The sequence below is a fragment of the Rhinatrema bivittatum genome, chromosome 10 (assembly GCF_901001135.1).
Source record: "Rhinatrema bivittatum chromosome 10, aRhiBiv1.1, whole genome shotgun sequence".
NCBI classification, from domain to species: domain Eukaryota; kingdom Metazoa; phylum Chordata; class Amphibia; order Gymnophiona; family Rhinatrematidae; genus Rhinatrema; species Rhinatrema bivittatum.
In genome coordinates, this window is record NC_042624.1 from 62,217,837 (window position 1) to 62,232,623 (window position 14,787).

Below are 14,787 nucleotides of genomic sequence, written 5' to 3' on the forward strand. Positions count from 1 at the left end.
CCAGCACTGTTCAAAATAAAATCTTTACCCAACACTGGTGGCAAACACAAAATCCAAACCAGCACAGTTGAGTACTGCACCAATACTGCAACAGAGTCCAAAAAAGTACACAAAATCACAGTCTCTTCCTTCTTTTCCCCAACTGGTTAGCTCTTCTGGGCAGGTACTCCTTCTCCTCCCTGGGCCCTCCCAGAACCTGGTGAGGGGTAGCTGTTTCTCATCTCCTCTATAATACTTTTCTCTCACTCCTTGGTGACATGGACTGATGATATTGGGATCAGTATTTGATTCTGATGATTTTCCCAGGCTGAATGTTCTTCTACTCAGCATCCGCCAGTCCACCAACTCTGGCAACTTCTTTTCTCCTCTCAGCTCCTTGGAACTTCCCCCCTGGACCTCTTCTCCTTCTCAGTGGGAGAAGGGCCCTAAGGAGCCCCTCAATGGGAGAGGGCTGTAGACACCACTTAGGACTCTAATTTAGAATCCTACTCCCTGCATCTCTCCATAGTCCTAAAAAACCCCCCTCTCCTACTCACGTGAGAGCAGGGTTTTTTTTATACCCCTTCCCTTCCTGGACCCTCCAGGTGGGATGTGGAGCTCCTCCCTAACACACCTATCACTATTCTCGCATCACCAAAGGGCAGCGTCTGTTGGGACCTCTCTCATACCGAGGGCACTCAGACCAGCTGAAGCCGCATTCTGCATGTTTGTGAGGGGCAGGGACATTCTTCCAAGGGCCAGCAAATGGACATCCCCTCCACATTTGCATTTCCACATACCTGATAACACACACCTGAGAAAAATGGCTGAATCGGCAGAAACTGGAAACCAGCAAGTTGTAGTGCTAGTTGTCAAAGTTCCAGCTTTATGCATTGCAACATTCTCTCATCCTTCATAGACATTGCTAATTCATTTGACTGTGGTCAACATTCACTGATATACTATATACCTAGACTGTCTTTAAATTACATCTGCTAAATTGATCAAAACAACCTTATAGGTGCTGTGTGATGCAAGGATGAACCTTTTCTGCTTTTACACATCTACTCAAAGCCAAGAGCCAGCAATGCCCTAACCCTTGCTTTCTGTATTATCCTTCCAGCCATGCAGACCATTCTGTGGGATTGTAGAGCTGCTGGAGACTCTGGGATGGGGCCAATGACATAAAATATGCGTGCCTTTCAATGCAGCACATGACCTTCTCTCTCTTCCCACGTATTATTTAAAATAAGCAGTCTCCTCAATGGAGTATTCTTGGATGTTACCCGGGGATATGATCATAGTTTCCAGAAGGTGAGCTTTCTGGTGCAAGTGTGACATCTAGTGGACACTCACAATCAAGCAACGGATCAACTTATTTAGAACAACAGTGTTGCCTACTTGGCATGCCTAACATCCAGGCAAGGCCGTTGCTATGGATGGAGAAGATAGATGCCTGCCTGGGGACACCATGTTGAGGGGAGGGCAGACGTGCATAGGAAGGGGGAGGCAAGCTGTATAAGCATAAAAGCCATGCGCTGCTGCCTGGACCCCCTTCCACATCACCGTGGATGTGTGCATACTGTCTCCATGCTGACCAATAGTGGGCTAGCATTCCCTCCACCTGCTCCTGCTCTCTCCCCCTCCCCCCCCCTTAGACAAATCAACACATTCCAAGGGTTGGCCAATAATGGCCCAGCCAGCCCCAGCCTGGGGACAGTCACAGTCACTGCCAGCTGTGAAGAGTTGTGTCGATGACATCCCTTGCATGGGGTGCCGTATTTCCCAGCAAGAGTCCTGCCTCCAAGGTACCATACTACCACCGTCACCATCTCTTTTGTGCAGCCTAAATTTGAGCATTCCCTGTCAGCCAACACCACGTTATTAATAACATTCCCTGTCAGCCAGTGCTAAGTTATTAGTTACATTCCTTGCCAGCTGACACCAGATAATTTTTCTCCTTGCAGGCTGATTTCTAATTAGGCAGAGTAGACACATGCCTAAGGGTGCCATGATGAAAGGCGAGAGCCTTCCTCCCAGAGTCGGTACAAGGGGTTTAGGTGCCCTATGCAAACCTTCAGCCGTGCACCATCCAGTAATTAATTTTCAAGCCAATAGGTACCCCTCCCTGAGATTCTGATAATTAAAGTCAACAATCACGATGACCCTTCCACAACAATTGGATATCATACTTTTAAAATATTAAACTTTTATTCCACATATGTATTTATATCTATATCCCTATCTATCATTATAAATCTATATCTATCTATCTTTCTATATACATACATACATAATGTTGTGCTGGAGGTGGACCCTTGGCCTGGTGCAAGATTGGTACGACCCTCTGGTCAGACCCAGAGAGCACCTGCCACCAGGAGGCGGAGCACAGGAGGAGACAGAGGCTAGATGGAGCTTCGCCAATAACAGTCCGGGGTTTCCGCAGGTTGAGCCCTAGGGTACCCGGACCGCCTGGACTTAGATAGGCCTCAGAGGGTCTCCCAGAGAGGTAATGAAAGGGTGTGCCCACCACGAGCAAGGGTGCATGGCTAATGCAAAGAGAATGGACCAGACCCGAACTGGAGAGTCCGGAGACCTCAGGGAGGCAGCAGTTCAGGAAGGTCCTCCGGGCGAGACAGTCAGCGCCTGTGGGTCTGGTCGGACAAAGGCCGTGAGCAGAGTCCAAGCAGGTCAGTCTGGTGGTCAAGGAAGGCAAGAAGAGAGTGTCCGAGTGAAGCGCAAGGGTCAAAGCCAGGGTATCTGTCCAGAAGTGGTCAGCCAAAGGAAGGGTCAGTTCCAAGGTCAGTCCAAGCGTAGTCAAGGTAAGCGAGGGTCAGTTCCAGGCGGTGGTCAACGTGGTCAGGCAGGCAGAGGTCAGTCTAGTCAGGCAAGCCGAGGTCAGTACCGAGAATCAGTCCGAAGGGTACTACCAGGGACAAAGAACAGCAACAAGATAGACGCTGGAGACACGGAGGAACACAGGAACCTGGTACACGGAGATGCTGGAACCCGGGAACACTGGAACATGGAGACACTGGAACAAGGAGACACTGGAACGCAGGATCAGGCACAGGAACAAGGAACAGGCAAACTAGTACACCAAGGTGTCGACCTGTTTGCCAAGGCAAGGTCCTGGGGAGGTCAGGAGGCGTCCGAGACGGGTTTCCCGTGCTGAGCCCTTTAAATGGAGAGACGCTGGCCGCGCGCCTGCCTAGGGGCGGGGCCGAGGAGATTGAGGATGCGGAGCACCTACGGGAGCTCTGCTGCGAGGCTTGTGGCGTGGACGCCTGAGGAGAGCGTCGGGGACGTCGGGAACTGGGAGCCGTGGCAAGACCGGAGCTAGTGGAGGGCAGTGCGAGGTGAGCAGGCCCGGTCGTGGCACCAACGCGGTCGGGACGAGCAACACATAATAGAGATATGCATTCATTTTAAATGAAATAGATAATGGCTACAAAATTGTCTATTTTGCCTCTTTTCGGGAGCGCATCTAAACAAAAAAAAAGACAACATTTCGTAAAAATTAGTATTTCGTGTTAGTGCGCACTAACTGAAAATGTTAGCAATCAGTTAAAAAATGTCAATTGGGGGAGCAGTTTGTTAGCTGGAGTTATGGTTATGCATTCCCATAGTTACTTGTTTGTGTTGCCAAGGTTGCAAGATGGCATTTGTGAGGGGATGGCCAGTGCCTGGTAACAAACGTAAACAAACAATTAATATAATAAATATTTAATACCATTAAGTTCTAGTCAGCAAATGCAAAAGCATGTATTGCAAATGCTTATTTTGAATTTGCCATTCCCTTTGTATTTTAGGAAAGGGGTCCTGGCAATTTGGTACATGCATACTTTTAATTCCCCTGGTGTCTGTCTTTGTGTTTGGGTGGGGGAGTGGTAACTGGTGAGAAGGGACGTGACCGGGGTGAATGTATGGGATGGCGGGTGGGAGAGAGTCTGGCTGGGGTGGTGACTGGTGAGAGAGAGGCAGCCTGGTGTGTGTGTGGGTGACTGGTGAGAGGGGGAGTGACTGGGGTGACTATATGGGGGTGACAGGTGAGAGAGAGACTGCTTGGGGTAGTGACTGGTGAGAGAGAGACAGCTTGTTGGGTGTGGGGTGGGACTAGTGAGAGGAGAAGTGACTGGAGTAACTGTATGGGGTGACGTGGGAAAGAGAGGTAGCTGGTGTTTTTGTGGGGGGTGATGGCTGGGGTAATTGTATGGGATGACAGGTTACTCTCCAACACACCAGGCTACCTCTCTCACCAGTCACTACCCCAACCAGACTCTCTCCCACCCGCCAATCCCATACATTCACCCCAGACACTTCCCCACTCACCAGTCATCCCCCCAACTCACACCAGGCTGCCTCTCTCTGACCAGTCCAACCCAACCATTCTCTCTTCTGTCACCCCCTTCAATCAGTCTCTCTCCCACCTGTCACCCCATACATTCACCCAAGTCACTTCCCCTCTCACCAGCCCCCAAACACACAGACTCACAGCATGGGAATTCAAAGTATGCATATCCCAAAATGCCAGGGCCCCTTTCCTATAATACAAAAGGACTGAATTCTAAATATGCATTTGCATTACATGCTTTTGCTGACTAGAACTTGTTGCTATAAAATTACATCACTTGTTTGCTTACAGTTGTACTGGTAACTAAGGAGGCAGCCAATGGAATGCAGAACCATACCTCTAGCTAACGAATTCCTCCCAAATTGACACTTTTTAACTGATTGGTAACAGTTAGTGCACTCCAATTATAGTTATCTTTTTTGAATTTATAAAGTCCTTTTTTGACATTTCTGTGTCCGGTTAATTTAGGCAATGCATGCAAATCTGTCTCATGCATATTCATAGTGGATGTCCTGAAAACCAGGCCTGTTTGTGGCACTCTAGAACCGGAGTTACCTATTCCTAGTTTATTAATTTATAAATCACATTTCTTACAGAAAAAGGTCAGTGCATATAAGGGAGTCAGTGCATGCAAATCTATCTCATGCATATTCATTGTGGATATCCTGAAAACCAGACTGGCTAGGTGTTTCCTAAGGATTGGGTTCAGAACTCCTGGATTAGACTGATCAAAAGGGATATAGTAACTCTATGTAAGCCAGGAGTTGGCAACTCTGGTCCTCGAGTGCCAAAAATAGGTCTGTTTTCAGGGTATCCACAATGAATATGTATGAGGTATATTTACATACACGGCTTCCATTTTATGCAAATATATCTTATGCATACTTATTTTGGATATCCTGAAAACCAGACCTGTTTGTGGTAGTGCAGGAATGGAGTTGCCTACCCCCAGACTACGCTCTTACCTGGCCCTACCATCTTGTGGTCAAATATCATTCCATGTCACCGACAGAGGCAAGACAGCATCTGGAACAGAGGTTTAGAGAACATGAACAAATAAAGAGGCCTGTGGGTTGTCTGTTGGGGGTGAGAGATCAATTTTCCGTACTAGGCAGCATATGAGTGTGCAGGGCTAAATAGTGAGACATTTAATAATGCTACCCAGGAGGGGCTCAAGTTAGTATTTAGAGAGATGTAATTATCAAAGCTGCAGCCTAGGGTGAGAAGCCCCGAGACAAGTTCAAGGACTGCCTCGAGCCACTGATGGGGTATCTGAGCCAAGGGATCTATGCTGGAGATGTCGGTTTCGGGGAGCAGTGCAACTGGTGGGCTACAATTTTGGGCAGATAAGAGTTCCCCACAACTTGCAGAGACTAAGGGTCAGGCCATCGCTAATCTGCCCAACTGGTAGATGGCATGGCACAAGATAATGCTCCTAGAAAGGTGCATGGCATGAGCTGCGGACAGCCATGCCAGGAAAAGAAAAGCCTAGATGATATTATGACAGGGGCGCAGACAGTGGCAGAGATATCTATTCCCATGCAGGCCTTGGGGTGGTGATCAGAGACTACCAATGGTGGGTAAACTGCTTCGGCAATCACTTAGGCCTGGATTCACTATTCTCGCAGCTAACGAGGGGCGGCGGGGCGAAGCGGGGGGCAAGCCGGCTTTCACACTGAATAGCGCCACTGTGAAAGGTGGTGCTATTGGGCCCGCTACTGGCAGCGATCCCTTTAGAAAATGACCCCCTTAGCTGGAAACGGTTTGTCTAAATTTAGCTCAGATACATGTAATGTATTTTTTTGTTAAATTGTTCACTAAAGCTGTGGCCTGTTTGCTCTAGAATTCTGTTCCTGGTTATGTTTGTTACGTGATGTCCAGGATGGAGGTACTAGGGGAGGGGATTTGCCTGGAATGCCTCAGCTGCCTATATTAATGGGAAGGATTGCGTCAGGATATACAGGAACTAAAGCTTATACGGCAACAGGGCCAGTGCAAGGGTATTCGGCATCCTAGACAGAACATTAGCATGGCACCTCCTTCTCCAAACAAGGCATAATCTCTTTTGAAACCTAATGGCACCAGCCTTGAGTTGACCGACGGCCATTTTGAAAATCCGGAGCTGTAGGGCAGGAACAACTGAGGTTGCTCCTGTCCATGAAAGTCCCACGGATGGGGTAAGAAGGGGTTAAAAGGGGGGGGGGGGGGGGGGGGCAGAGAAGGCCTTTTGTTTTTGTAGGTTTGGTAGGTTGGAGGAGGGGACATTTTCATTTCTTTTCCTGGGGTTCCTTTTTTTTCATTTTTGTTTCATTTGGATAAACAAAACAAAATTTGAAAAAGGAAAAACAAAACATTTTTCTAATGCACACCCTTACATTTCATAGGTAGGGCTGCTGAGTTCTGAAGTTAGGGCTGTTTTGGTGTGGCAGACTTCTGAGTTCTGAATGTCTTTTCGAAGGGTTTTGTGTTATTTCACAAAGTATCTGGTAATGAAGGATGTTTGGGTCACTTATACTGAGATGATATCAAAATTTGAATTTTTTTAATGTAATGAGTAATAAGAAGAAGCATTCTCTTTCTAGCTAGGCCACCCAATAAGAACATAAGAATATAAGAAATGCCATACTGGGTCAGACCAAGGGTCCATCAGGCCCAGTATCGTGTTTCCAACTGTGGCCAATCCAAGTCACAATACCTGGAAAGTACCCAAACATTAAATAAATAGATCCCAAGCTACTAATCCTTATTGATTAATAGCAGTTTATGGACTTCTGCTCTAGGAACTTATCCAAACCATTTTTAAACCCAGCTACACTAACTGCCGTAACCACATCCTCTGACAATGAATTCCAGAGCTTAATTATGCATTGAGTGAGAAAGAATTTTCTCCAATTTGTTTGAAATTAACTACTTGCTAACTTCATGGAGTGCCTCCGAGTCCTTGTATTATCTGAAAGAGTAAATAACTGAATCACATTTACCCGTTCTAGACCTCTCATGATCTTAAAGACCTCTATCATATCCCCCCCTCAGCCGATTCTTCTCCAAGCTGAACAGCCCTAACCTCTTTAGAGGTGAGAAGCTGGAATGTCGCATGAGTGCCAATGCCTTTGCTTATATTTATTTCCTTGGATTTTTTTCTTCCATTACTCCTTTCTTGTCCCTTAAGTTTGGAGGTCTAATTAAGTTTTTTTTTCTTTTTTTCTTTTTACTTTGATTGTTATATGGTTTATCATGTTCCTAGTGACATGCTTATGCTTGTTTGGTATAATTTAAAAGTTAATTTAAAAAGATAAAAAGATTTAAAAAGATAAAAAGTTTAAACAATAAAGTAAAATAAAAATATACATTAATATGTAAATGATCACAACACAGAGTAACACCTCCCCAAAATAGCATAAAACGAACAACAAGAGAGGGCAAACAAAAATAAATAAAAAAATATATATATAACAAAAAACTCAGAACAAGATTTTTATCCAGAAAATACTTTTCAAATGATTTGAGCTTGATACTGCCTGAGGCCCATTCGGGCGAGAGACAGCAGATTACATCTGTTGCACCAGTTTTCTGATACCGTCTCTTCCTGTTTTAGATATTAGAAAATTTATTTTCTGGATAAAAATCTTGTCCTGAGTTTTTTGTTATATATATATATTTTTTTTTATTTATTTTTGTTTTCCCTCTCTTATGTTTGTTTTATTTTACATTAATATGCAAATCCATGCAAAATGATTCACATTTGCCATATAATTACCATAAGATTTTGAAAAATCTGCTACAGAATTTGCTAACACTTGCCACAGTATCTTCAAAATTTTGTCACAAGAAACTGGTGTCACTGGGCATAACATGTTGGGTGACATAAACTTAGGAGCCAATGTAGTAAACTGCATTAACCATCAGCTATAAAAGCCGATGTTAACGAGATGCACATTAATGCCAGGTTCTTATGGCCTGGATTGGCCACTGTTAGAAACAGGATGCTGGGCTTGATGGACCCTTGGTCTGACCCAGTATGGCATTTTCTTATGTTCTTATTTTTCTTAATGTGAATGGTAACACCCCTCCCTGAGGTGTTGTTACATTTTTTGCTTGAATACATCTGTATTATGTATTATATATTTTAACACACATTATTTTTAGCTGCGCTAATAGGTAATGATGTATTTAGCATACTTTTACATCTCATTACCTCATAAACATTGATAACACAAGTCAGTTTGAGCACGTTAACAGTACTGTCAATGTGCACTAACAGCATGCGCTAGATTACATAGGCATTCAATGTGTGTTAACCCTTGTGTTACCATTGACACAGTTAGTACATTGGCTACTCATTTTGTAATTATGAAGACATTTGAATAATTAAATGTTTCATAATTGTACAATCCATGGAACTCTTAACACGGAGGATCAGAACTAGATTTCACTTGCCAGCACCTGATCCTGTCTGCATTGCATAGCATGCTAAATTATATGGTACCATTACTTATTAGAAATCTTTTCCCAATACCTTACTTCATATTGAATGGAACAAATTATCTTCAAAGTCAAACATAAATTTAATTATTTATGCTGCCTGCAAGTTAAGCTTGAATATGTTTAAATTGATTTTGAACATGAATTTTGTATTCTTCATTAGTATTTTCTGTTTTGGTCCTTCTCTTTCAACTGACCTTTAGAATCAATAAGACAAAGCAAACAAGGAATACCAGACTTATAATCAAGGCTCATAGCAACAGCTTGATGGTAGATTCTATGGCAAGGCACATAAAATTCTGTGGCCAAAATGTTTAAATTCTTTAGTATTTCTACACCATGAGGTCTATATTCAGACACAGTCCAGATAGCAAAGTTAGCCTAGGATAAGCCCATAAGTCATCCGGTTAAATCTGAATATCAGATATGCCCCTGGATCGCCCCCCTAACTTATGTGGCTAAATTCTAGCTTCCTAATTTATTAGCTGGCTAGAGTTTAGCTGGATAAAGGCTAAGTATAGCTGGGTAAGCCATTTAGATGATAACTATTACATTATCTGTCTAAATAGCTTTTGAATATGGATCTCATTATTTGTAGTGTAAAATATGGCATATTTTGCTGTATAAATAATAGGGATGTATACTCATTAGAATCCAAATGGGACAATACATCCAATTAGTTACTTTTTGATTTGGCTCATTGCAAATGAACTGAAATAATGAGGAACCCAAAACAGCCCAAATCTTTTTCGCTTCATTCAGTTTGGTGCCATTAAAGTCTATAGGAAAAGCAAAGCAATGGATTTTTTTTTACTCCAAGCCAGACAGAGTGGAGCCGACTAGGGATGGGATGAGAAAGGAGCAGGGCCAATCATATTAAAGCCTACTTTTTTAAGGAGCCTTCCCAGCTGCATGTCATAACTTCATTTTTTACCGTGAAAATGAACTATGAGCAGTGTAATGCCTCCTCTGGCTGATGGACTCCAAAACTCAGCCACTCCAGGGTCCAGTCTTGGAGAGGGCTGACCTGGACACTTGAAAACTCAAATAGAAATCATTTATAGTTTTTCTCTACAAGTCCCCAGACAGGATTTGAACCATCCTGAGATTAGCTGTAAGTCAGATGCTTTCCCTGCTGAGCCAGCCAGCCCAACCAGCAAAGAGTGGCTTCGAAAGTGAACCTTAAGTCTCTAGCTTTGTCTTTCATTCCTCTGTGACAGCCAGCACAAAACAAACTAATTTCAATAAGTTCTCCAAAGTCAAAGTCTGGCCCAATGGGCCTAACTGCCACCTCCCACTGTACCTCTGGGATATCAAACTTTTCCCCAGAGATACAACCACCCACTTGGCAGTTTTCTTGGTAAGGTGTCCTTAAAGCAGGTAATTCCAAACAAATAGGAGCTTTTTTTGTATCCACAAGCTCACCTTCCTTGGGATTACTGTTGCTGTCCTTCTTTGCACTGTAGAGGCAACATCCAGGGTCAAAGTCTCCAGAGTAAATGGTCACAAGGTCCTGCTCTGTCCTCCTCAGTCCCAGCAGGAGACTGAGACTGCTCTGATAGGGACTCCTTTTTATATGGTGTAGACTCCTCCTCCAGTAGCGAGGTATTGGCTCCTGGGGCGCCACCCTCTGAGGTTTGCCGATGAGTTTGGGCCCCTTTGCGGAGCTGACGTTTCTCCTTGCGCCCACAGTCTTAGCAGGCTGTGGGAACTGCCTGTAGCGGACTTCTGGACCGTGACCCGGAAGGTCCTGGGCCAGCTGATGGTGCATACCGTGAACCGCCTCGCCCTCGCTCCGAGGTCCGACACGCCCTGGCGGGAGGTGTTGGGTCTGAGGGGCTGGGAAGAGGGCGGCCCCCGCTGGGGGTCTGGGATGATCCCCGGGTTCGAGGGGGACCGCTCCTGGAGGTTGGTGCACGGGGCCATGGCCATCGGCCGATTCAAGGTGCAGGTGTTGCGGGAGGACCCCTCCTGTCCATTCGGATGCGGGCAGGGGGAGGATCTTTTCCACCTGGGGCTTCAGTGCCCCAGGCTTACCCCATTCCTATCCTTTTTGAAGGGTTTGTTTTTGGGGTTTTGGTTACATTTCACCCCGCACCACCTCATTTACATGCGCGCGCCCAGGAGGGGACCTCTGTGCCACAGGGACTACCTGGTCAACTATCTCCTGTCCACCATCAGATCCTCAGTTTGGCGGTCGCGGCAGGAGATGTTGGCCGAGGGGCGGTCCCTCGAGTGCGAGGTCCTCTTCCGCTCAACGGTGTGCGCCAGGCTTAAAGCAGAGCACTTCTGCGCGCTGTCCACCGGGCAGGTGGAGGAATTTGCCCGCTGGTGGGCAGTGGACGGGGTGCTCTGCTCCCCTCCCCTCTTTGAGTTAATCCTGCATATTTGAGTTCTTTGTGTTATAGCTTTCCTTTTTGTTAGTGCACGTTTTGGGTGTCCCTTCCCCCCCCCCCCTCACCCCTCACTATGGACCACAGCGTAAAAGGTGAGGGGTCCCCCCCTCCAGGTCCCAACAGGGATCCCTCCTCCCTTCCCTGATTTTTGGTCGGCGACCCCCCCTTCCCTGCCCCATCCCCCACCCACGTGGCGGCATACTGAGGGCCCCCTACCCCTGAGGCTGAGGTTGTCAGCCCTCCCCCCCCTCTGTGGAGTAAGTATGGTGCTACGCGGTATGGTGGACTCAGCACTGATTGCCACACTATATGGCCTCCCCCAGTAATAGGACGTTGAGGAGAGTGTGGCCTGCAGGTTAACTCTTGGGACAGCAGTTAGCATGGCTGTCGGCCCCCCCTTTTTTTTCTCCACCGCCCCCCCCCACAGGGGGTTAGTCAGCAGTGCCACACCCGGAGGTCACCGGTGCACTGGAACTGGTGCCTTCCAGCTGGCGGTACATATCAGAGGTGTGCTCCTGTTCCATGGGCCCTGGAGCAGTAGGTGGTACTCCTGCCTACTACCACGCCAGAGGTAGGTGAAGATAAGGGTGGTTAGGCCACGAGCAGCATCTAGTGGCCTTTTTGTTTGAGACCCCCCCCTTCCCTTCCCCTGTATTTGTTGTACTTTGTCCCCTTCGCTCTTGCAAGGGTGCGCCGGTGAAATGGAATTCCCCTTCTATTTTTTGTTATCTTTTTCTCCTTGTTTCTTTAAGGAGGCAGGGCGGCCTTCGGCCACCCCGCCCCCTCCACTGGTCTTAAAATAGTCCCCACCCTCTGTTTTGCCGTCTCTCTGTAGCCAGGGATTGGCTTCTGGATCTCCACCCTCTATTTCCCACTCCTGCGTCTTCTCTTTCTCTCTGCTTACAGGGGGAAGGAACCAATGTGCGTCCTTGACTTTGTGTCACTGGGTTTTTCTTTCCCCCCTTCTTGGATTTTTGGTTCCAGGGAGTTTTTGTTCCTGGGGCTTTGGCCTACCTCCCCGGGCTGGAATATAGACCCCGTCACAAGCAGTCATCTTTTTATAATCATTTCTCTGTTGGATTTCAGAGAGAGAAGGTAGAGTTTCTGAAGCTCTTTGCTTCAAAGTTCAGTATTAAAGAAAAGCTTATAAAAATGATGTATATGTAACAGCACACCTTGCTTTCTCACAGCTAGGACACTGTTGCTGTGTCCTAGCTGTGATAAGGAGTGGTAGTAGCAGGATAAACTATAATCTTTCTGTCTGAGGGTGACAGTGTAATTATCAGGGTAATATAGTAGATAGCATATGTCATTGTCTTCAGGAATCATACAGCCAGATTAACTCTCTTTCTGCTTGTGACGAATGTCCAGTGACTGTCAGAGGCAGAAGCTTGTGTTTTCTGTTTAAAAGAGCCAGTGACAGTGCATTCATTCTTGTCTGTGTGAATCTTCTGCTCTACGTTTGACACTAGGCCTGATGGTCAAAAGCATTAACACACTTAAAACTGTGTTTTACATGTGTAAATGCACTTAACCCATGTAAGCAGGTTTTTAAAAAAATGCTACAATATATGCCATGACATTATCAATAGGTTTTATCAGAGTTAAATGCCCTTAAACAGATAAATGACTTTTAAAAATTGCTATGATAACATGTCACATGTAAATCTGAAAATTCACCTGTTAGTACACATGATCAATAAGCATCAGCAGTTCATTGCACTCTGTAACAAAAGTGACTGTTTGAGCAGCTATCTGTGTATGTCAATAAACATAAGAAAATAAGATTGCCATACTGGGTCGGACCAAAGGTCCATCAGGTCAGTATTCTGTTTCCAACAGTGGCCAATCCAGGTCAAACTTCCAAAGAGTTGATAGATTCTATGCTGCTTATCCCAGGGATAAGCAGTGGATTTCTGCAACTCCACCTGGTTCTTGGCTGGGACAGATGAAACAGGTCACAGGCTTGGTTGTTCAAATAAAAAAGTTTACTGATGTCTTCCAAGGTAATCAATGTCCATGTGAAATAAAGAAACTTACAGATGAGTGTCCTTTCTCTCTGCGAATGTGACAGTGACTCGGGTTCCTGGGAGATCCCTAACGATCCTGAACTGAGAGTTTCGGAGTCCCAGACTCTGGGGAGATCCTGTGCTGTGAGGGAAATCCCCTTAGAGTTCCAGTAGACAGTTAGCCCAGCCTGCGCCTGTATCCTGGGGTGAAGATCCTGTGGAGGGTCTTCAAGTCTTCTCTGTTGCGCGTCCCGTCCGTGCTAGGCCCGCGCCCGGGCCTGCTCACCTTGCTCCTGCGCTAGCGGGCCCCGGGCCGTCCTCTCCCGCTGCTGCTGCTGCCAGCGCGCCCGTCCGTCTCCTCAGTCTCCAGTCTTGCTCCTTTTTATTTTTTCTGCCTGTGACCTCTCAGTGGGAAAGGTCTGAGGACCGAGCGTATACGACCCTAACCCAGTTGAGGAGGGGGTGGCAAGAATAACTCCTCTGAAACAAATCCTGGCAAAAATTTTGAATGGCATTAAAATCTTCTCTGGAGTGAGCACGGCCATTGTAGCCTCTTTTTCCTCAGAATGGAAAAATGCACGTCTTCAGGTCCCAGGTCTCCGGATCTGGGGGAAGGCCATCTCCAGGAAACTCCAGGATCTCACCTCCAGTCCAAAAATCCTTAATTTAGACAAAAATCTGCTACAAATGTTTCAGGGTAGCCCACACTGGCAGAGGATGCCTGGCAGGGATTTCCCTTAACTAAAATCTTGATCAAATGAGGGATATAGGCCTCATACAGGCAACAGAAACTAAAACAACTCTTTTCTCTTCAAACGCTAAAGCAAAAGACCAAACCTACTCTTCTTTTATTCCCTAGTTATAGGCAAGGTCCACTCACTCAAGCTGCCTAAGAGGAAGAGCTAAAATATGGTATTCCTTCTAGTTGGTTAACATCTACAAGGACCTAGGGAAATTTAGTGACTAACCCGTAGGAGTGCCACATAAAGATCAATAAAAAACGAAAATGAAGGTCCCTATCCCTATCTCATGACTTTTTAATTTCCTAAGAAGTCTCTCATGAGTGACTTTGTCAAATGCTTTCTGAAAATCCAGATACACTAAATCAACTAGTTCATCTTTATCCACGTTTGTTTACGCCCTCAAAAAATTGTAGCAGATTGGTGAGGTAAGACTTCCCTTGGCTAAATCCATGTTGGCTTTGTCCCATTAAACTATGACTATATATATATGTTCAGTAATTTTCTTGTTTATGATAGTTTCTACCATTTTGCCCGACACAGATGTCAGACTCAATGGTCTGTACTTTCCTGGATCACTCCTAGATTCCTTTTTAAAAATTGGTATTACATTGGCGACCCTCCAGTCTTCAGGTACTATAGACAATTTTAATGATAGTTTACAAATTACCAAAAGCAGTTGCCAATTTCATTTTTTCAGTTCTTTCAGCACTTTGGGATCCTTGAGAACTGTGATGTTAATTCCTGCTGGTCAGATAAATACAATCAGGGATAAACTCAAAGAATATTTATCCATATAGTTCCAATATGTATATTTATTTTTTTAA